Source organism: Petaurus breviceps, unplaced genomic scaffold (genome assembly GCF_028583685.1).
Source record: "Petaurus breviceps papuanus isolate PSGF00001 unplaced genomic scaffold, PetGlider_PUasm1.0 558, whole genome shotgun sequence".
Classification (NCBI taxonomy): domain Eukaryota; kingdom Metazoa; phylum Chordata; class Mammalia; order Diprotodontia; family Petauridae; genus Petaurus; species Petaurus breviceps.
Genome location: NW_027186376.1, coordinates 1,649,839 through 1,673,226, shown reverse-complemented (window position 1 = coordinate 1,673,226; position 23,388 = coordinate 1,649,839). Strand labels below are relative to the sequence as shown.

At 44.2% G+C, this 23,388-nt stretch overlaps 1 protein-coding gene across 1 annotated transcript in view; it reads right to left on the bottom strand.

Moving 5' to 3' along the window:
• RBX1 (ring-box 1) overlaps positions 1–23,388 on the bottom strand; it is a 434,671-nt gene that overhangs the window by 160,443 nt on the left and 250,840 nt on the right. The window lies entirely within an intron of this gene.

Genomic DNA, 23,388 nt, shown 5'->3' with positions numbered 1-23,388 from the left:
TTTGCAACTTCAACTCCCACCACTTCTCTCTATAAACCCTCCCAACCAGCCAGATTGTCCCACTCATTGTTCCCTGTACGTGTACCATTCCCCCTACCTTCACCATTTCCTGCATTTGGTATGCCATTCTATCTCCCCTGTGGCACCTGAGTGTGTCCTTCAAAGCCCAGCTCAATTCTGACCCCCTATACAAAGCCTACCCAGACTCCACCAGCCCTTGGAGGATCTCTCCCTCCTTGGAACCCCAGATTATCTCCTCATAGCTCATGTGCCAGACTCTGGGGGTCTGGAATGCCCAGCAATGAGAGAGAGCACGCCACATGGAAGCACCAAACAGTGTCTTAGTAGAGCCCCAGACTCAGGATTCTGACCCAGCCCTTGGAGGATGGCCTTCTGTTTGGAGCGTCACATTTTTAGGAAGACCCTAGGAGCGTGCCCAGAGGAAGGCAGCCGGGATGGGGAAGGACCTTGACTTCGAGCCATCAGAGGACCAGCTGAAGAGATGTGGAGCCATGGGTAGAGAAGACACCATAGCTGTCCCAGGTTTTTAAGGGTTATAACATGGAAGAGGAGTTCGACTCATTCTGTTTGGCTTCAGGAGGAAGAAGATAATGGCGAGGAATAGTAGGGAGCCAGGTCTAAGCTCCATGAAAGGACAAGGAGAGCTATGTGAACATGACATGGGCTGCCCTGGAAAGGAGGGGGCCTCTCATCCCCAGAGGTCTCTCTTTAAGAGGAGAGTGGACCTATGGATTGGGATGTTATAGGCAGGATCCTTCATCAAGTATGGGTTGGACTTGGTGCCCTTTGAAGTCCTTCCCTGCTCTGAGATTCTGTGATTTTGACATGAATCTAGGCTTAAGGAGCCTTGTCAATGAGCAAGTCTGTGAACGCTTTGTCCTACCGGTCTCTCCTCTGTTAAGAAAACAGCATCCAAAGGTAACACTCAACTATTCCAATGGATCTATGACCTTGACAATATGGATTTTCCCTCCACCCATCCATGACTCTTATTCATGTCCTCCCATGAAGTTTTCCACAATCAGTCCACCTAATGTGCTGGTAGCCTTCCTCACTTTCATCTGACATCATTAGAATACTAGCAGAGAACACAGACAGCCCATAAGTTATACCTCATTCTTGCTACATTGCTAATAGACCAATCTATTACCTTTGCCAGCCAGACTTTTCACTAAAGAATCCATTGGATGTAAGTTCCTTCAGTGCATTATTTGGAGTCATATCACCGACACCCAGTACAGTAGGTGCTTAATAAATGCTTGTTGGTTGATAGCATTCATAGGATTATAGGATCATAGATGGAGACTTGAACAGGACCTTAGAAATTCTCTAGCTCAACTCTTTTTCAGTCCAGGAAACTGAGGCCCAGGGTGGTTAAATGATTAACCCATAGTGGCATAGGTAGTATTCAAGCCTGTTGTCTGCCATCCTTCTTTGTTGTATATTGTGACACTTTTTCCTCTCCTCTCCTGTCCATCTGTCACACGCCTCTCAGTTACCCTCTGCCTGGCATTCATTTTGGGTTCCTCAGAGTGTTGTGTGCCATGATTCATAGGTCTCTAAAAACACTGGGAGAATGTTGACATTAAAAAGACAATTTGGGGTGGTCGAAACAGCTTTCCCATTTCCCTGAGGGAATTTCTCTCCCTCCTATTCTGTTCTGGACCCAAGGGATCCATCTGCAGTGTCTCTAGGGGATCATTTGTTGGTGGGTGCAATCCCCAGCTTATCCATCTAATCACGTGTCTTCATCTGACAAGCTGGCGATGATGGAGCCTTTTAAAGGACCATAGAAGCATCGATGATACTTTTATTATTGATGTCTCATTCTTCCCACCTTTATCAATGGAGTCAGAGAAAGATGGTCTTGGGACTGGTCACTATCCTGCCCTCACTGTCACTCATTCAGGTTTAATGTTCTGCAGGCTCTGGTAGAGGGGAAGAAAATGACTGGTTTGTAGTTGAGTGGAAAGTTTGGGATGTGAGCTCTTCATCTGAAGGCTTATTACAAGCATTCTTGGGACAGCTCCAGCAGCAGAGAGGACCACAGGGTCTATAGGCTTCTCACTGGGTTCTGATCTACTCCTCTGGGTCACTACATTTTGAAAGCTGTTCATTCTGCATAGCTGCAATACAATTGTGTTTGGTATGGCAACATTTTACAATGCTATAATGTTACAAAGGCAACAGGGATTTATAATCATTATTATTTTTTTTATTTTTCTTTTCTTTTTTTTTGCTTTTTGGAGGGCAATTGAGGTTAAGTGACTTGCCCAAGGTCACACAGCTAGTTTTGTGTGTGTGTGTGTGTGTGTGTGTGTGTGTGTGTGTATCTGAGGTCAGATTTGAACTCAGGTCCTCCTGACTCCAGAACCGGTGCTCTATTCACTGTGCCACCTAGCCACCCCTATAATCATTATTACTAACAATGATGACTATGGGGTATAGACTAGGCTTATGCTTTCTTTGGTCTAATGAACACCCAGAAGTTTGGAAACTTCTTTGAGAATTGCCTAGAGCAAATGACTTGACCAGGGTCACACAGCCAACATGTATCATAGGCCAGGCTTACACCCATTATTATTATTAAAAAATTATTCTTTTCATATTGTTTAATGGAATTCAGATAAAAACAGCCATGGGACTAGTTCTTCAATTTAGGCAAGGAAATATTACTCTTTCTACCAATTAATCCACCTGAAAGCATTTACAAAACACTTAAGCACCAGGTACTGTGAATCTAGGGATTTCCACCCCCCCCCCAATAATGCTTGTTCCCAAGCCTTCCATTCTAATGGAGGGAGAGAACATGGATATAATTCAGCACAAAAGGTAGCATGGTTCAGTGGTTAGTGAGCCAGCCTCAGAAGGAGGAAGACTCACACTCAGATCCTGCCTGGTTATATGACCCTGGGTAAGCCACTTAAACTCTCAGGGCTCTAGGCAACTCTCTAAGACACTAAATTTCATCGAAGATGTTGACCTGCTTTGGTAGCCAGAGCTTCCTTCCCTGAGAGTCCCTACGCTGGTGAAGTCTCCAGTCCAGTCCCCATCCACATTAATGGGCACATTCAGAGTAAATGGACGATAGCCTTGGGGGACAGAGGACAGCACCACAAGCTGGTTTGGGGGAGCAGGGAAGGCCTCCTGCAGAAGGTGGTGTCCTGAAGGAAGCCAGGAAGGCAGAGAAGGAAGAGCATTCCAGGCATGACATGGCAAAGACATGGAGACAGGAGAGGGAAGGGTAGGAAAAAGCTTTGAATGCCAAATATGGGAGTTTATGTTTGCTCCCACAGGTAATAGAGAGCCACTAAAGGCTGGGGTGGGTGAGACTCTTTGGAAAATGATTTTGGGTAGATTAGAATTTGGAGGAACTTGAGAAAGGGAGATGAGTTAGAAGGCTATTGCATGGCCAACCCTCAGGACACTACCCACAACTTGCCAGACACAGCCAATGGGGATGGAGCTAGAAGGCACCACAGTGGACTGAATACTGAACCTGAAGTCAGAAAGACCCGAGTTCAAATCCAACCTCATACACTTATGAGTGACTTGACCAAGGCAGTTAAGTGCCAGCTGCCTCAGTTTCATTTTTCCTTATTTGTGAAATGGGGATAATATATCTCCATATATCCCCAGGGTTGCTGTGAGGATAAAATGTGAAAATATTTGTAACATGTTTTGCAAACCTTAAATCACTATGTAAATGCTAGCTATTATTACCATGTAGGAATTTGTTTTCCTTGATCACACATATTTGTTACAAGGATTTGATTTTTCTTTATTTTTTCCCCCTACTGGGTAAGTAGAAGGGCTGGGATGGTAGCCAGAAAAAAAAGGTCATTGAAACATCCTTTTTGTTTTAATGGTGATACCAGAAGAAGACTAGAAAGAAGTAGAGACAAGCAGGACAGCTTTGAAAGCTACAGCTTGAGCATATTAAAATTAAAAAGAAAAGCAAATAATACATGATGGAGACTTGAAGTTTCATATACAATCCTCTTTTTAAATTTTAATATGTAACACTTTATTTGGCGTTTGTTAGTTTTTTAATACTATTTTTCCAATTAAATTTAAAAAACAGTTTATAACATTCCTTTCTTAAAAATTCCGAGTTCCATATTCTATTCCTCCTTCTGTCTCCTCCCCCCTCCTCAAGATGGCAAGCAATTTGATATAGCTTATAGATGTGCAATCATGCAAAACATATTTTGTATTAGTCATGTTGTGAAAGAAAACAGAAACTCCTCCCCAAAATGGTGTTTGTTATGTTTTGAATAAAACTAATTTTTTAAAATGAGACTATTCCCATCATCTAGGGGAGGGGTGACAATGCCTTTGTACTAAGGTGGTGGCTTTGTGAGTGGAGAGATAGGATTCCATAGAGGTAGAAGTGATGACACCTGGGAATGAACTGGATTGGAGGCGTTCAGAAGAGTGGGCAGATATCACTACAACCACCTTAGTGTGGCTTGCCCTTTGTTTTGTTACCATGGAGTGGGTATTTTCAAGGGGACTTTCCAAATCTGACATGGTCCAATTTTCCCCTCTGAAGGAAGACATTAAGGTGGCTATGGTGTAGATGTAAATTGCTTTAACTGTCTTCTTCCTAGTCAGACGGCCAGGAAATCCGCCCCCTCTCACACTCAGCCCCAACTCAACCTTATGCTCTATGTGTTTCTCTGGAGAAGATTTTTAAGTGGGAGTCACTGGTAAACCTTTAACTACTCAACCCTCTGAAAAGCACACAGACTTTTGAGCTTAATTTGCATGATTGACATATTCTCCCTCACTTTCTTAAGTCTAGGCAATCAAAAAAAAAACCAATAAATTGAGCTCTGATTTCTGTGCCACTGGCTGATTTCTAAGGTATAAAAGATCACAATGAAAACTTAATAAAATGAGCTGACTCCACCATGCCCCTGCTTTGTAAGGATCCCCTTTGTCCACTGACTCAATTTGACCTCTGAACTCAGGCTCAAACAGTCTGGTCTCTCTCTGTCCTTTACACTTATTCAGTGCAAATGATATTTTGAAATCATGAGAGACAGATGTCATATGATAAAGAAACTGTCTAACATTGGTTTTTATTTAATGGTTCCTTAAAGTTTCATGTTATCCAGGTATAAGGAATAGCATGTCTTGATTTGAGTCCCTCTTTAATTTAGAAGCTATACTTAGTTCTGCTTAGGAAAGATGATCATGGATTCAAAGCTGGGCAGAATTGTTATCAGCATCATTAAAATAATAATAACTCATACTTACAGAGCTTTAAGCTTTACAGAATTCTTTACAAATACCTTCTCATTTGATCCTTAAGACAGTCCTGTGAGGTAGATGCTATTATTATCACCTTTTTACAGATAGGGAAATAGTTCTAAAGAAGTTAAGGGTCACTCAACTAAGCGAATCAGGATTTGAACCTGTCTTCCCGACTCCAAGTCACTGTTACTTTTTCAAGACTGGCTCCCTAAGGTCTATGCTAGTCTATGGTAAGTTTCCTTAATATTTTTTCACATAATGGTCTCCATGTAACCTGCTGAAATCTATGAACCCCTTCTTAGGATACTATTTTTAAATGCATAAAATAAATACATAGGATTACAAAGGAAATGGAATATTTTGAAATATATATATATATATATATATGTATATATTAAAAACCTAGTTCATAGATCCGAGGTTAAAAACCCTTACTCCATGGAATGGGGAGAAGATCAATGAAAAGAATCTTTTGCTTTCTTTTTTTTTTTAAGCAATCGGAGTTAAGTAACTTGCTCAAGGTTACACGGCCAGTTATTTCTGGGTGTGGTGCCAAGTACCTGAGCCCAGATTTGATCCCCAGGTCATCCTGACACTGGAGCTGGTGCTCTTACTTGCTGAGCCACCTGGCCACCCCTAAGCAATTGGGGTTAAGTAACTTGCTCAAGGTTACATGGCCAGGTGTTTCTGGGTGGGTGCTAAGTGTCTGAGCCCGGATTCGATCCCCAGGTCATCCCGACTCTGGGGCCAGTGCTCTTACTCGCTGTGCTACCTGGCCACCCCTTTTGCTTTTTTTCAAACACATCAGATTAAGACCTTCTGGAACCCTTAGGAACCAACAAGTAATGACGGGCATCTTGACGATGCTTTAAAGTTCACAAATTACTTTATAGGCATTTTCTCCTTTGAACCTCCCAACAGCCCTGTGACACTGGTCCTAATAGCTAGTGATAATAGTTATAAATAACAAATAATTTATTTATATAGTAATTTACATAAATGTATATAAATTCTATTTTATAGAGATATGATATAATAATATATTTATTTAAATAATCTTTTATATAAGATTTACAAGGTACTTTTACAAATGATATTTTCTCTTTACAACAACCCTGGGAGGTAAATACTATTATTACAACCATTTTATGACTGAGGAAACTGAGGCAGAGGTTGACACACTCAGGATTATACAGCTAATGTCTGAGGTCAAATTTGAACTCAGATCTTACTGAATCCAGACTTATTACTCTAGTATCCCGCATTTCACAGAAGAGAAAACTGAGACCCAGAGAAGTTAAGTGATTGTCTGAGGTTACACACCTAATAAACATCAGGGGTTGGATTGGAACCAAAGTCTTCCTCATTCATAGTTTAACATTCTAATACTGAGAACCAAGGAATTCCATCTTCTATCTGATGACTTTTCCCCCATGACAGTTGGATGGGAAAAGTAAGACAAATTCTCTGGTTGGGAGTAGAGGAACCCAAGCTAACCCCTAACCTTAGAGAATCTGGGTATTGAGAATAGAAAAATGAGATTTTTCTAGAGAGGTAGCCTCTGAAAATGATGAATGCCTATCCCCTTCCCTCCCTGACCCTTTCAGGAGACTCCAATCCATCTTGGCTTCCAATTTATCTCTATCTTTGTCTCTGTCTCTGTCTCTGTCTCCCTCTCTCTCTGTCTCTGTCTCTCTGTCTCTGTCTGTCTCTCTCTGTCTCTGTCTCTCTCTCTATCTGTATATATCTCCCCTCTTCTTGTCCTGAATACAGTGAAATTTGCTCAAAATTACATAAAGAATTGATGATGCCCCAGTTCTTACTTCTTGGTCTTGTTGAATGAACCATTTGACTGAGCTGACCGTCATAACCAGCAGAATGGCGCCATTTCTGAATTCCAAATTATGATCAGACCTTTTTCAAGGAGGACAAGAATGAGATGTTTGTGTCTTGCCAGAACACAGAAAAGGCTTAGGAGGAAGCTAGGGATTCCAGGAGGCCCAGGTGAAGAGGATGTACTTCCCAGACACAGAAGGCCATTGGTCCAAAGGTTTGGAGGTGAGAAATGGAGAGTTGTGTATGAAGAACAGCAAGCAGACCAGTTTGCATCAAATAAAGAGGATGTAAGGGGAAATAACATGAAATGTGAAATATGGAAAGATTTGTGGGACACTGGAAAGATTAGTGGTCGAGAAAGGCATGGATCCAGACTAGCGACTTTAGCTAAACATGGGCTTCCCTCCCCCAGGAACATGGAGGCCTTCAGGAATATGCTTCATGCTGCTTTCATATAATTCTGAACCAGGAAGGGAGCAAGGATCATGCTGGTAAATGATGACTTCCATATGTTAAAGATGAAGTCATACCCTCCATAACTGCAGATTGCAACCATGTGATCAGGCTTCAAGGGTGGTCAAGAGTGAAAAAATGTAGACTCCTAAAGTCAGCCTGGTGGTGAACATCCTGGACATGGCTACTCTGGTCCCTGGAGGCAGATGTGCCTTCTGTCCCTGACCGCGCATTTACAGACTTGCCAAAGCTTGGAGCCATCCACTCCGAGGGGCCACCTCAGGGGCTTTGCTTAGGGGGTACAGCTCATGGTCCGCTGCAGAAGCCCTGGGTTTGGATGACCCAGATTGGGAATTCTTCTCAAGGAATCCCACTTGTTGGCTCAGGCCACTTGTTAGTGACAGGAAGCTGACAGGGAAGCTTCCCCTGTGACTGGCCAGTTCTAAGCTGATGCTGGAGGCTGTCAGAGCCTCTTGAACTTCCTGTGTGACCTCAAGTCTAGATACATCCACTCTGAGAATTATGTCTGGTCCCCTTCTTGGGAAGAGAATCACGAGGCAGAAAAGGCAGGCGGGGCCTCAAGTGCCCTCCATGAGTTCATGCTCAACATAGGGTGGCTGGCAAGAGGTGGGGTTTGGGAGCTGGGAGGGGGTAGGGTCCGGAATGCTGTCTGTTCCCCAACTTCTCCTTCTTGGGGAATCTTGAGCTCACTGCCTAGAGTCAAAGCAAGAGGCCAGTAGGAAGCTGACTCTTCTTTTAGCTCTCATAACACCCTGGCCCTCCCTGATGCCAAGTCTTGTCAAAGCTAGGCTGCCATGTGGTTGGAAGCAGGCCCCAAAGCTCCCCTGTGATTGGCCAAGACCAGGAAAGGCATCATCTCCAAGATTACTCCATGGGATGCTCCCCCATCCTCTCACCCCCACTATCCACGGGCAAGTACTTAGTCCAGGCCCCACTATCCACGGGCAAGTACTTAGTGTGGCCTATGAATCAGCTGTGATGTTAGAGACAAGGGTAGTTCCCAAGACTGGGCACATTCATACTTTAGCAAAGGAGTAGCCTTGTCAGGAGATGACTGTCTCCTGAAGGATTCCAATGGGTCTTACCAGGCTTGTCCTAGGCTTCAGGACAGAAGCCCTGCCTTGACTCCCAGCTCTCCTGTCTCCTAGCTGTGTGTTTTGGGGCAAACCACTTCCCCTGCCTGAACCTCAGTCCTCATACTTAAAATGAGAATGAGGCTAGAAATAGAATGGAAATGGAAATGGAAAGTAGCTGACCTGAGTTCAAATCCTGACTCAGCTTCCTCATCTGTAAAAATGAAGCAAGGTGGGTGGCGGTGGTAGACTAGATGGCCTATGGAGAGAAGACTGAGTCTAGAGACAGCAAGACCCGCATTGGAATCCAGCCTCAGACACTTCCTGGCTGAGTGGCCTTGGGAAAGTCACTTAACTGCCTCAGTTTCCTCAACTGTAAAATGGACATAATAACAGCACCTGCCACCCAGGTTGTTGTGATGATCAAATGATATGCTCTTTGTAAATAACTTAGCAAAGTGTCTGGCCTATAGTAGGCATTTAATAAATGCTTATTTTTTCTCCCCTTTCCTTTCTAAATCTATGGTCCTATGATCTTGGATTGCAGTTCTCTGATAACAAACCCTCCTTGCAGGGCTGTTGCAAGGACCAGGTGGGATCCTGTATGGAGCACACTTTGTAAACAAGTGTTGGCTATTACCGTGGCATCCCAAGCTTTCCCAGTTGTGAAGATCCACTTCACTGGGTCACCTCCCATGGAGGGAGAGCAAGCTCTGAGTCTGGGCACCCCAGGATTGGCCCAGGCCAGGAGCAGACGTGGAAGGCTTCATTCTTCACTTTCACCTTCTAATCGAATACAGTGCTGAGAACATGACTTCTTAGGAAAGAGTCCTTGCATCTGGTAATCTAATAATGTCTTTATTTGGAAGTCCCCCTGTCTCAAAATAGGCATTCTCTCATATTTTCCCCTCTCTGGAAAATGCAGAACACTGCCATTTGCTCTGGATTTGACTGGACCCTGTCTGGGTCATCTAGAGGCTCCCCACCTATGTGTTCTAGGCTGTTCTAGGCTCCTAGGATACCCTTCTCCTAGGCCACAATGCCAGGCTCCTACTCAGACGCCCTCCCTTCTTCCCCTTCGGTCTCCCACTGTAACATATATTGATATTTCAGTGAATGGAGCCGCGACCTTGGCAGTAAAATATATGGACAAGGCATTTATTACCTGCCTACTGTGGGACTGCTACTGGAGATTCCAGTATAAAAGCAAAACAGTCCCTGCCGTGGAGGAACTTGCCATGTAGCTGCTCCTTTTTCTGGTGCAGATCGCAGCCCATACACCGACTCTCCTCTCAGATGATTCTTGTGAATGATGCATAGAATATGCCCCAACACATGGATGCCCTCCCTTGGGGTGTCTGAACACTGGACAGCCCCTTGGATCCTGTGTTTAGCCCAGGACCTGGCAAACAGTAGGTGCTTAATGAAAGCTTGTTAATGGATTGATTGAGCAAACAGTTTATGCCTCATGCCAAAGACATCCTGAGTGAGGGACTACAGCTTCCTAACACACCCACTGTGTCATCCTCTAAAAGGCGCAAGATAATGTGCATTGGGGAAGCTAGGAGGCACAGTTAACAGAGTACCGTCCCTGGAGTCAGGAGGACCTAAGTTCAAATTCGGCCTCAGACACTTAACACAAAAACTAGCTGTGTGACCTTGGGCAAGTCACTCAACCCCAAATGGTCCTCCAAAAAGCAAAAAAAAAAAAGAAAGAAAGAAAGAAAGAAAGAAAGAAAGAAAGAAAGAAAGAAAGAAAGAAAGAAAGAAAGAAAGAAAGAAAGAAAGAAAGAAAGAAGAAAAAAAAGCTAATGTGCATCCCCAGAGAACACTGCCCACGGTAGAGGCAGAAGCCATGTCTCCCCAGAATCTCCCTCTGCAGCCCATTCTGCTCCCATCTTGTCTCTCATATGAGAGAGTCGAGGAGCCTCCATCAGGCCTCATTTTTTGCTATTGTTTTGTTTTTATTTTTTATTTTACTTTTTGTGCTACACGTTATATCAGAGCCTAAATAGGAAAGAAAGGTTATAGTGGTATCTACTGGTATGGAGAGACAGCAGGTCACCTTGGGTAGGATGCTGGACTTGGGCTTAGGAAGATATGCGTTCAAGTCTCTCCTCTGACGCATACTGGCTGTGTGACCTTAGGCCAGTCACCTAGCATGTCAATACATTAAACAATTCTTTTTTTTTTGAAGGGGGAAGGTAAGGCACTTGGGGTTAAGTGACTTGCCCAAGGTCACTTAGCAAGTGTGTCAAGTGTCTGAGGCTGCATTTGAACTCAGGTTCAAAACAGGTCCTCCTGACTCCAGGGGCACCACCTAGCTGCCCCTAAGCAATTCTTTAAGATTGTAAATTATAGGACAGATGCTAAATTGTATCAATAAAGAATATTTCCTCACAAGGAGCTTCCTACATCAGTGGTTCTCAAACCTTTTGGTCTCAAGACACTTTTATACTCTTCTTTTTTTGGTTGCTTTTTCGAGGGCAATTGGAGTTAAATGACTTGCCTAAGGTCACACGGCTAGTTTTTGTGTTAAGTGTCTGAGGCCGGATTTGAACTCAGGTCCTCCTGACTCCAGGGTCGATGCTCTATTCACTGCACCACCTAGCCGCCCCCCCACTTTTATACTCTTAAAAATGATTCAGGGGCGGCCAGGTGGCTCAGCGAGTAAGAGCACCGGCTCCAGTGTTGGGATGATCTGGAGATCAAATCCCGGGCTCAGACACTCAGCACCACATCCAGAAATAACTGGCCATGTAACCTTGAGCAAGTTACTTAACCCCGATTGCTTTAAAAAAAATTATTCAGAGCCCCTCAGAGAGCTTTCATTTATGTGGGTTATATCACTTTCTATTTGCCACATTATAAATTATAACTGATAATTTAAAATATTTAATTCATTAAAAAGAACAATAATAAGCTCATTACATGTCCACATAATGAAAGCAACTATATTTTCCAAAACAAAAAAAAAAATTAGTGGGAAGAAGAATGGCCTTGTTTTACATTTTTACGTTGTTGGATAACTTATAGGTGATTCCTTGCGGGGTGGGGGGGTGATGATAGATTGGGCTTCACTTAATTTAAGTCAGTGCGGTTGGGTAAATCAGGCAATCCATCCTTATAGATAGGGGGATTGGCTTTATATTATCTATACTTTATATATTGGTATATAATCCATGCCAATCTTTATATCCAAAAGTATATAGGAGATAAGGAATAATAGACCTGTGATTTCATTGGTAAAGGGAATTCCAGTAGAAGAAATTTCCCTACTAATGCAGATCTTAACCTTCTCTGCAGCTTATTGTCTAACTGGTCTACCTGGGACGCTATGAGAATAAATGAGTTGTCTAGGGTCATATAATACATTATGTACATGTTGGAACTGGGACTTGATCCCCAGGTCTTCCTGACTCTGAAGTCAGTTCTCTATGCTCTTCTATATGGTGCTGCCTTACTATGTCTATGTCTGTGTCTGTGTCTGTGTCTATGTCTATGTCTACTTCTATGTCTATGTCTATGCTTATGCCTGAAGTTAGGAAGGTATTTCCTAGCTGTGTGACCCTGAGCAAGTCACTTCACTCTGTTTGCCTCAGTTGCTTATCTGTAAAATGAGCTAGAGAAGGAAATGTCAAACCACCACAGAACCTTTGCTGAGAAAACTCCAGATGGAGTCACAAAGAATCAGACATGATCAAAATAATTGGATGACAAAATGTCTTTGTTATCATTTTTTTTCTAATTTTCTATTATTTTTTTTATCTTTGTCTGAAAGCATTGATAATCTGACTATGCAGGCTGCTAATTCAGGATTGATTCCCACATTTGTAGTTTCCAGACCTTCTAGTTTGCTTTCTTGAAAAAGAAAAACAAACAAAACCCTTAAATTATTTATTTCAATTTATTTATTTTTAGTTTTCAACATTTCCATAAGTTTTAAATTTTCTCCCTCTCTCTCCTCAAGACAGCCTGCAATCTAATAAGGGCTCTACCACATACATTCCTATTAAACACATTTTCACATAAGTCATGCTAATAATTTGTTTTAAAGTCCACATTAACAAAATTAATTAAACTTGCTTAGCAATTATTGACATTTAAATGAATGTACTTCAATGCATAAAATATCATAGTCACTTTTCTGTTATTCTCTCAAAGTCCATTTTTTTTCTGTCACTTTTTTTTTTTTTGGTTTTTGGAGGGCAGTTGGGGTTAAGTGATTTGCCCAAGTTTTTTGTGTTAAGTGTCTGAGGCCAGATTTGAACTCAGGTCCTCCTGATTCCAGGGCTGGTGCTCTATTCACTGAGCCACCTAGCCACCCCCTTCTCTTTTTCTTTTCACTTTTCTTCTTTCATGGCCATGAGCACTGTGGACTCTGGTTCTCTTTTTTAATCTTGCAGGATTTCACAAATGTCTTTCCAGATTTCTTTGTTTCCTACAGACTTGGTCACCTTAATGATATTAGCGTCTTTAATTCCACAATTAACTTAGGTATTCCCCTATTGTTGAACATGTAAGTTGCTGGCAGGTTTTGGGCATTTATAAATGATGTTGTTATGAAAATCTTTGAACAGAGATTTTTTGCTCCTTCCCTTTCAGAGTATATTGCTAATAATGAAATTGTTGGGTCAAAGGGGAGGCTTATTTTGGTAACTTTTATTGTTTCCTGCCAGATTATTCTCCAAATAAATTATACAGTTTTTCAATTCTACCAGCAATAAAGGTGACTCTAATTATTTCTAATTATTTTTTAAATCAAATTGATGAGTGTGACGTCATATCTCAGAATTTCTTTACTTTGCCCCTCTGATTATTAGTGAGGCAGAGCATTTTTTCAAATGATTATGAACACTTTGGAAAATTATCTGTAAGGGCAACTAGGTGGCACAGCAGATAGAGTACTGGCTCTGAGTTAAAATCAGACTTTAGACATTTACTGGCTATGTGACCCTGGGCAAGTCATTTCACCCCAATTGTTTCCAAAAAAGGAAAAGGAGGAGGAGGAGGAAAGGAGGAAAGGAAGGAAGGAAGAGAGAAAGAAAGAGGAAGAAAGAAAGAAAGAAAAAAAGAAAGAAAGGAAGGAAGGAAGGAAGGAAGGAAGGAAGGAAGGAAGGAAGGAAGGAAGAAAGGAAGGAAGGAGGGAAGGAAGGAAAGAAGAAAGGAAGAAAGAAAGAAGGAAAAAGAAAAACTTGTCTGTCAGGGGCTTTGGTCATTTATCTATTATGGGCTAAAAGGTAATTATCTTTGTGGATTCTTAACAGTTCTTCATAGATTTCAAAAATCAATTTTTTTGGTTATATTTGGAGTAAGGATGTTTTAAATCTTATTTTTAATTTTAACTGTATTGAGGTTTTTTGTTACATAGAATTTTTTATTCTAATATAGACAAGTATATTTATCTTGTCTCTAATAACTATTTGTTGAATAGGGGAGAAAAATAAATAATTTCTTTTTCACACAGTTTGACACACTTATGGAAAAATGGAACTGGGGAAGATTTATTGCATCACGCATGCACTTGGGGAAATTGGTTGGCAATTGGGTAGGAAATGAATTTAGGCTGACATCTTAGACTCAATAAATTCCAGACATATTGCAGACTTAACTTTTATTTTTTTAAGAACTACTAAAAAGAAGAAAGAAAATGAAATAATTATTCAAAACTAGTCTTTTGTATACATTTGCCTCTCTGTCTGGCATAACTTCCCATTGATTGAGCCATTTCTTGATTTTTCACCCATTAGCAGATATTTTTGGTTATGATCTTTTTGTAATAATATGCTTTATAGTCTGAGAGTGCAAGACCTTCACCTTTCTTACCTCCTTCTGCCCCAACCTGGTTTTCTTTAGTGAGTGTGAGCTGCCCTCACAGGTACATCATGTCTTACTTTGTTCACCCCACTGCCTTCATGGATCCATGAGCTGGACTCAGGGATGGCTCATTTGAGAGAGACCAGCTTCTCTTGTCATACTCCTCTGTGACCACACAACCTGCCACCCTAGTGGTGAAAAAAGGAAGAGAAGGGAAATAGTCATCCAACTGACTTGACTTGAAGACATCCCCAGTTCTCAAGCCCTTCCCAACTCTGCCATTCCCTGTTCTCAAGCCCCTCCCAGTCCAGACATCTCTTGTTCTAAGGCCCCTCCCAGTCCTGACATTCCCTGTTCTAAGACACCCCCCCCCCCAGCTCTAGTTGCACATTCGAAGATCTCTCCCATCTCTAAATCCTAGGAAGAGCCGATAACTGGTTCTCTCCAGGGCAGGTTGGACTGGAAGGGGAAGGGGGCTACCATGATAATTCTGTGATGCCCTTCTGGAGCATTCACTGTCAATTTATTAGTTCGGGTTTGCAAGTCCAGTCCTACAGAGGCTCCAGGGACGAGAAGGAGGGTAGTGATGGGGAGTCCCTTCTGGCCGCTGCCTTGCCCTGACCCCATCTGGAGCACCAAGGTCCATCCTCAGTGTCCCATTTTAGAAAGGACGTGGGTTGGCTAGAGAGTGTTTGCAGAAAGGGAATTAGGATGGGATGGGAGATCATGACAAATGAAGAGGAAATGATTGATGAGTCTGGAGAGAAAAGATTTGGGAGGGCAGGGTGGCTGCTGGGCTTTTGAATATTCTAGAGGACAGAACTAGGAACAAGGAGGGGGATGCAGGAGAGAAGGTGCAGAAAGGCCGATTTAGTGTCAGAACGTTTTACAGTGAGTAATATTCAAAAGCATGACAGCTAAGGGCCACACTGGATTCGGGGGTGGAGAACCTGCAGCCTTCAGGCCACACCTGGCCCGCTAGGTCCTCAAGGGAGGCCCTTTCACTGAATCCAAACTTCACGGAAGGTTTTTTTCTTTGAAGTGTGGATTCAGGTTTGCCACAGTTGGGACAGAGTATTGGATTTGGAGTCAGGAAGATCTGAGTTCAAATCCAGCCTCAGACACCTATTAGCTGTATGACCCTGGAGAAATTAATTAATCTCTTTGGGCCTCAGTTTCCTCATCTGGTAAAGGAGAGATAATAATAGTACTTATTTACCAGGGTTGTTATAAGGATCAAACATGTGCTTTGCAAACTTTAATAAGCTAGATAATGCTAGCTGTTGGTTACTATTATTATTAGGTGGAACAGGTTGTCTTGGAGATAGCAAATTCCTCTTCCCTGGAATTCATCTAACAGGCTGATGACTTCCACAGGTAGGTTGTGGAGGGGTGTGTGTATTCCTACTCAGAAGTAAATAGCAGTGGAATCCCATCAGAATCTGGCTCCAGGCAGACTTCCTTGATATATTTCACATTACTGCCCCTCCTGTACTCTGTTAATGCCTCCCACCCCCTCTAAATTATTTTTATTATATATAGATATACAATAATTATACACACATGCACACACACACACACACACACACACATATATAGCAGATAGGTCAATACCACACATACATGGTATTGACTTATCTGTCTCATATGCCGTCTTCCTCCCTGCCTCGATTTAGAGCCAGGAGTGGCCCCAGGGGTCATCCAACTGATCTACATTCTCTCTCTCTCTCTCTCTTTTTTTTTACTGATGAGGAAACTGAGGCCCAAAGAAATGAAGCCAAATTCACATGCCTAGAAAGTGGACAGGCTGCAACTGGGACTCAGGTCCCCGGCTTCCCTTCCTTCCTCCTGTACGATGCCTCCTTTGGCTTGTATGGAGGCCAGGGGAATCTGCTTTTCCTTAGCCGTGTTGTGTCTGTCTGCCTTGGAAATGTCCTGAACGCAATAAAAAAAAAAAACACCCCAATCCTTCCATTCTCCCCCCGTGAAGTTGGGGCTTGGCAGCTGCTGGTACATTTTGATCCTAGACTATGACAGAGCTGAGCTAAATCCTCGTTGGGGAAAAATAAAGCTCTGCTGGCTGCTATTTTAAAATAAGAAAAAAAATTCCTCCAGGATTGGGAACTTAGAGTTCTTTCCACCTCCGAGAACCTTGGTCCAAGTTTTCTGTGCACGTCTTGCCCAAGACTGGTCTGGGGTGGGGGTGGGGAGATGCAGGTACTTGCCACCAGAGGGCAGTGAAGAACAGATTATAATTCATAAGGCCAAGGTCGGCCAGAGTGGGAGATGAAACATGGCAGTCCCATTTCTGTAAAGTTTAGAAAATGCTTTTCTTTGAAGTGGACAGTGCAATGGCTGCCTCCCTCCTTTCGCCTTGTCCCTGAGGAGTTTATTCCTTCAGTTTTGGAATGCTTCTCCTAGGGCTGAGCTGTCCTCGCTGACCAACTCAAACAACATAGTCATGAGCCCTCCCTCTCCACCCCTGAATCCCCCGACTACCATTTTGCCATTGGCCCTACTGTGTGCCTCTCCCTGAGTGGTGGGAACAGTAATTAGATGAATACTACCATTAATTTCTACATATACCCATACATATGCATGGGATCTCTCCCAATAAAACAAGCTATTTGTATCCTCCATGCTTGTAGCACAGAAGTGCTTACTAAATGCTTGTTAGGGATTGATGGTTACTGGAAAGGACCATCAAGGGGCAGTCCAGTCACAATCCATCCCTGTGACTCCTCAGACCAAAGCTGCCTTCCCTGGCTACCACTCTTCTTTTTGTAGTTGTCGTTCAATCACGTCCAGTTTCATGTGATCCCATTTGGGGTTTTCTTGGCAATGACACTGGAGTGGTTTGCCATTTCCTTCTCCAGCTCATTTTACAGATGAGGAAGCTGAGGCAAACAGGGTTAAGTGACTTGTCCAGGGTCACACAGCTAGTATATGTCTGAGGCTGGATTTGAACTCCAGAAGATGAGTCTTCTGACTCCAGGCTCATCGCTCTATCCATGGCAGCACCACCTAGCTGCCCCATAGGTGCCCTCCTAGGTCCCTACCTAGTAGGCACTTAATAAATGCTTCTATATTTATTCATCCATATTTATTCATTGTATGGATAAGGAAAAATGAGGCTGAGAAGGAAAGTAATTGAAAAAAATGAAGATTTCTTTTTAGATTTCATTTTTTACTTTTTACATAGATTTTAAAATGATATCTTTTGTTTTTACATTGCCTACATTTCCCCCTGAAGTCCTCCATCTTCCTTGAGGACCATTGCTTAAATCACAGACTTTTTAAGAAAATGAGTATAAAGAGGGGAAAACAAGCCTGTTATTTTCTATAGAAGTTCCCTGCTCATAGACTCACAGAGTCACAATGATCAGGTCATTCTGCTGCCCAGCCTAGTGCTTCAGTCTCTACACCCCACTACTTCTCATGGCTTGCTCCTTATCCATCACCCAGGTGGGATGTCAAAGAAAAAGTCCAACCTGGCTCTCCAGACTCAGTTTCTAACCCCTCTGCCCTGCCTCCCAGGAGGGCAAGAAAAGGGGTGGGGGTCATACAATGGTCTCTCTCTTCCTAACCTCTCTGAGCCTCAGTTCCCTTAGCTGCAAAAGGAGGGGATCATACAACTTCCCAAGTTTTAAATCTTCAAATTTATGATTTAAATCTATGATTCTATGATCTGAATACAATGGAATGCTCTTGGACCAAAAGAAATGATGATATGAAGAATTCAGAGCAACTTGGGATGATTTGTATGGACTGATGCAGAACCAGCAGAATAACATACAGAATGGATGTAATGTAAATGACGATAATGTAAGTGAAGACAACTCTAAAATGCTGCCGGGCTCCATGGCATGCAAAGACCAAACAGGTGTTAGGCTGCTCAGTTATTCGGGAGTGTCCAACTCTGTGACCCCATGGGCAGTAGGATGCCATGTTGTCCATGGGGTTTTCTTGGCAGAGATACTGGAATGACACTATAATAGCCTTCCCAGTACAGCAGAAAAGACCTGTGGATTTTAAATCCATCACTGAATCTCCTTGAGGAATGTGTACAATTTTTGTGTGACCTTAGGCAAGTGAACTTGCCCCTCTGAGCCTCAAGTTTCCTTCTTGGTAAAAGGAGACATTGGACTATAGTGCTTAGTACAGTACCTGGAACATATTAGGTGCTTTGTAAATGTTTATTGATTGATTTATTGATGGAACTTTATGCTCTTCTCGTTTCTTTAAAAATTTTTCAGTGAATAAAAATCTATTTTCTCTGCCTCTAATCTTCCCCCTCCATGGGGAGGAAGTGAATAAAATAAATAAAAATCTACTCTTTTAAAATTTATTTTAAAAAATAAAATAAAGAAAAACAAAATCCTTGTAATACATATTCATTGTCAAACAGGGCAAATTCTGGCACTGACCAAATCCAAAAATGTTTGTCTGTTTTCATAATTTTGTTGTCATCGTATAAATTGTTCCCCTGGTACTGTTCACTTCCCTTTCAGTTCTAAACCCATAACAATATGGGTTCCACAGAACAGATGTCCAAACACACCTTCCTTCTTTTGGTAGACAGGTGGGGAATATGGGTGCAGGGTATCACATTGCCAACAGCTGCAGTTGCTGAGCTGGTTGGTTGGCTTAACTGTTTCTTTGTTCCAAGCCGGAGGGTTTAATGTGGGGTTGATATATTAGGAAATGATTTCGGTGTAAAAAAAACAAAAGACTTCAATAAGACCTTAAAAAAAAAAGATAAGGGGATGGATGAGACAATCTCTCGGTTTTTTCCAGTTCTCAATCCTATAACTATGATTAATATCCGCCTACATAATCAGAGCCCGACTTGACTTGCTTTTTCTGTAGGATGAGGGGAAGGGCTCCCTAAGGACCCTTCATTTCTAATCTGTTTGTCCATTTATAAACATTTACTAAGTGCTTCCTAGCTTTAAAATTAATCAATATATTTTAATTTTATTGATTAACTTTTGCACCCAAACTCCCTCATACAGAGGTTATTATTCCCTGAAAAACAGTGAATTTGTCCATTGTTGACAGAGAGGAAGGATGTAACCTTCAACTTTGACCCTCTGGGACTGACATTGACCACTGTATTGACCAGAATTTTGTTGATTTCATTTACATTGTTGTGGTCACTGGTCTTTCGGGGTTCTGCTTTCTCCTCTAGAGACCACTTTAAACAAGCTCTCCCATGTTTCTCAGAATTCTTTGCAGTCATCCATGATTTCTCTTATTTTATTTTTTAAAACTTTATTGACGTCTTTTGCTTTTTACACTACATTTATAGCCTGGAGTCTACACTGGAAGCCCCTGCCTCAGACACTTGACATCTGTGTCACCCTCCAAAGGGACTCTCTGCCTCAGTTTCCTGAGCTCTGTCAAATAGGGATTATACCCTGCTTCCCAAGGTTGTTGTAGGTTCAAATGAGATAATCTTTGTTAAAAGCTTAGTGTTCGATGTCAACAATGGCTATTATTAAATGAATGCAATTACAAAAACACCAAAGAATCAACAAAACCTCAAAAAAGGAAAGAAATATCTGAGAGGAATCTGTTTAATCTGCAATCAAAGTTAGGTCAATTTGACTAATATTTACCGAGTAGTAATTATGTGCCTGACCCTGTGTGACAAGGTTTGGGAAAAGTTAAAGGAGTAGAGTCATTCAAGATACATTCTCATTCAACAGATACCTGCTCTGAGTGTCTAACCTAAGTCTCAGGTGGTAGGTGAGATACACAATTTAGATAAGACTCCCAACCTGTCCTCCGCTGCCTTCTAGTCTAGTAAGGTGATAAGACTCACTGACAGATAACAGCAATGGGGTGTAAGAAGCCTAATTGGGTTGTTTTGTTTTGTTTGTTTTGGTCACAGCAAGCACCCCAAAGCATAACCAAAGCTAGCAGTAGGAAGACCTCCTGCCATTGAGGATGGAGTAGGGAGCCCACCCCAGCCTTCTAATCATTGAAAGCTCTTTATTTTCCTAACAGTTCTATGAGGCAGGGAGGGGTAGGGATCATAAAACTCATTTTATAGCAGGAGAAACTGTGGCACAGGAAGGCAGAAGGGGGTATGGGAACACACCTCAAAACTAGGGGCCAGGCTTCCTGACTCCCAGGCCTGTGGCCATTGACTCTGTATCCAATAAGAAGGAAATGGGGGTGTGTGTGAAAAGAGCCCTGCTTCTGGGAGTAATTAACTAATGATTTTGGATGAGGTTGGAGAAACTATCCCTCTCTGGGGTTTCATCTTCACTTTTAAAGTGGGGAGGAGCATGGGGCTGGATTATATCAGAAATTCTTAATTTTCAATCCATAAACTTGGTTTGAAAAATATTTTTGTTAACTGAATTTCAGTATAATGAGTTTTCTTGGTAATCCTCCGAATTACAATTTTTTGGATGTGGCTGACTATCCAAACAAGAGGGTTTCTTTGGTTTGTTTTTGTTGACTTTTGTGGGAGTGACAGAAAAATAAGTTTGCTAATTTTAAAAAGTTGATTAAAAATTAATCCTATGTGTTTTATTTTATGCATTTGTAATGCGAATGTAAATTTTAAAGATCTTCCCTGCCCCTAGGCTAAAGTGCACCTGAAGCCTGGGGAGGGAGGCTTGTTTTTCAGTAGATACTTTTTGATTGGCCAGTGGGTCAATAAGGTTGTTACATTCTCTGAGCCAGGAGAAGGCTATATAAGCCCTGATGTGTAGCTTTTGTTTTGGGACTCACTTTGAGAAGTGTTCTGTGATTTGATCTGAATTCTGGGAAGCCGTTGTTGAGAGTCCCCCGGCTTTGAAAAACCCACAATGTGGAAACCCAGATGTTGACTGGGTATGGATGTAATGGTTGGACAGTTTGGAAATCTGTCTACTTGATGTTTCTGTCTTGATAATTATGCCTGTATACTTTGAGGTTCAGGGTGCTGACCTTTTCTCCTGAACAAGGTAAACGATATATGTCTGACTGATTAAAGTAAGCTTGTTAACCCATTTTGAGTTGCTTTCCTTTAACAAAGCAGATCCAAGAACCTGTGGTAGCTGCAAACCCTGAGGACGCTTGGGGTGCTTGCTGCTACAGCATTTAAAAGACATCATTCTGAGAAAGGCCCCACAGATTTCACCTGACACAAAAAAGGTGAAGAATCCCTGGAATAATAGGCGGTCTCTAATGATGATCCCAACTCTGACCTTCCCAGTTCTCAGGCCCCTCCCAAAACATTCTCAGTTTCCCTTCAGGTCTAAAGTTCTGCATGATAAGTTCGATAAATAAATAAGCGTTTATAAAGCCCTGCTGCGTGCCAGGTGCTGTTAGAAGCTCCAAGAACACGGAGACAAAAGCAGACAGCGCCGCCTGCCCTCCAGGGGCCTCTGGTCTGTCCAGGGAACCCCAGGCCCTCCTACTTTAATGCACACAAAGTCAGCCCCCGGTGAGTGCCAGGGAGGCGCCTGGGCAGACCGGGCAAAGCCAGGGAGGCCTCCTGCCCGGACTGCTGCAGTGGCCTGGGGGCTTTCCGTCTCTCCTCGGCTGTCAAAGCCATGTTCCTAAAAGGGCGCTCATGCCCGCCCTGCTCAGTGAGCGCCAGGCTCCCCGGGGCCTCCGGGAGCAAACACAAAAGGCTCCGGTTAGTGGCCCTTCCTGACCGGCCTGCACACGGCCTCCCTCTCCTGACTCCGCGCCTTTCCCCCGGCCGTCCCCCACTCCGGGCCTCCTCTTTCTCCCCATCTCGCCCTCTTGGCTCTCCTGCTTCCTTCCAGGCCCCCGGACCCAGGCAGCTTCTCCCGAGCCTTCCCCTGCGGACGCGTCCCGCTTGTTCGCCGATGCGGCTGCAGCCGAGGGCAGGCCTGGCACCCTGGGTTCACGACCCCTGGCACACAGTAGGTGCCCACTAGCTGCATGGGGGGGGGTGCTGCTGCACCAGATCCCGAGAGGCGGCACTGGAGCGGGGCTGTGATCCGGGAATCCGTGGGCAGGTCGGTGTGCCCTAACCGCAGACACTGACCAGGCGGGCCAGCGTGCACGCGGCGAGCCTCGATGCCCGCTGACCCGGAGCCGGGGCTCTGACCCGCCCCTTGCGGAGCTCCGGCTCGCGGTCCCTGGAGCTCTCCACTCCCTCTCCTGTCCGCTAGAGGGGGCGGGGGTGCGGACGAGCTGGAGCCACAGGGGGCCCTGGCTGACCCGCTCGCAACAAATGCTGGGAGGCCCCTTTAAGGCTCCGAGGCCCCGCCTTCCTCCACCCCGTACCCTCCTCCCCCCTCCCCTGGGTCGCCGAGTCGGTTCCAGGATTCTCTTCGTCGATGAGATCATCTCCTCCTTGCCGATTGGCCTCGGCTCGCCGTCAATCCCAGGAAGTCCCGCCTTCAGGCCCTCCCCACCCTCCGCCGTCCGTCCTTCTCCCCAACACGGCCGCTGATTGGCCGAGGGCTGCTGTCACTTCTCCCGTGCGCGGCGTGGGGAGGCGGGAGGCGTGAAGCGCGAGGCGGAGCGCGGAGGGGGAGGGACGGGCGCTTCCGTGGCTGAAGGGGCGAGGAGCCGGCGGCGGCCACAGCGACAGCGGAGGCACCGGGGCCGCGCGACCCGGTCCCGTTTCGTCCTCTACCCCCCCCCCCCCGCGGGGCCGGGCCCCCCCCCCCCCCCCCCCGGGCCGACCCGCGCCCCGCGCCCGCCTCCGCTGCCTCTGCTTCGGGGACGGCCCCGCACCGGCCGGGACGCGGACGCGCGGGAGGCGGCGAGAGGGAGAGCTGGGGCCGGGGCCCAGAGGCGACTCCGGGGAGGTGAGTGCGAGGGGGACGCCCCCCCCCCCCCCTCTGACCTCCCCTCCGGCCGGTGCCGCCCACTCACCGAGGCGCCTCCCTTGGCGCTTCCCGGCCTCGGGGTGCGGCCCCCCCCC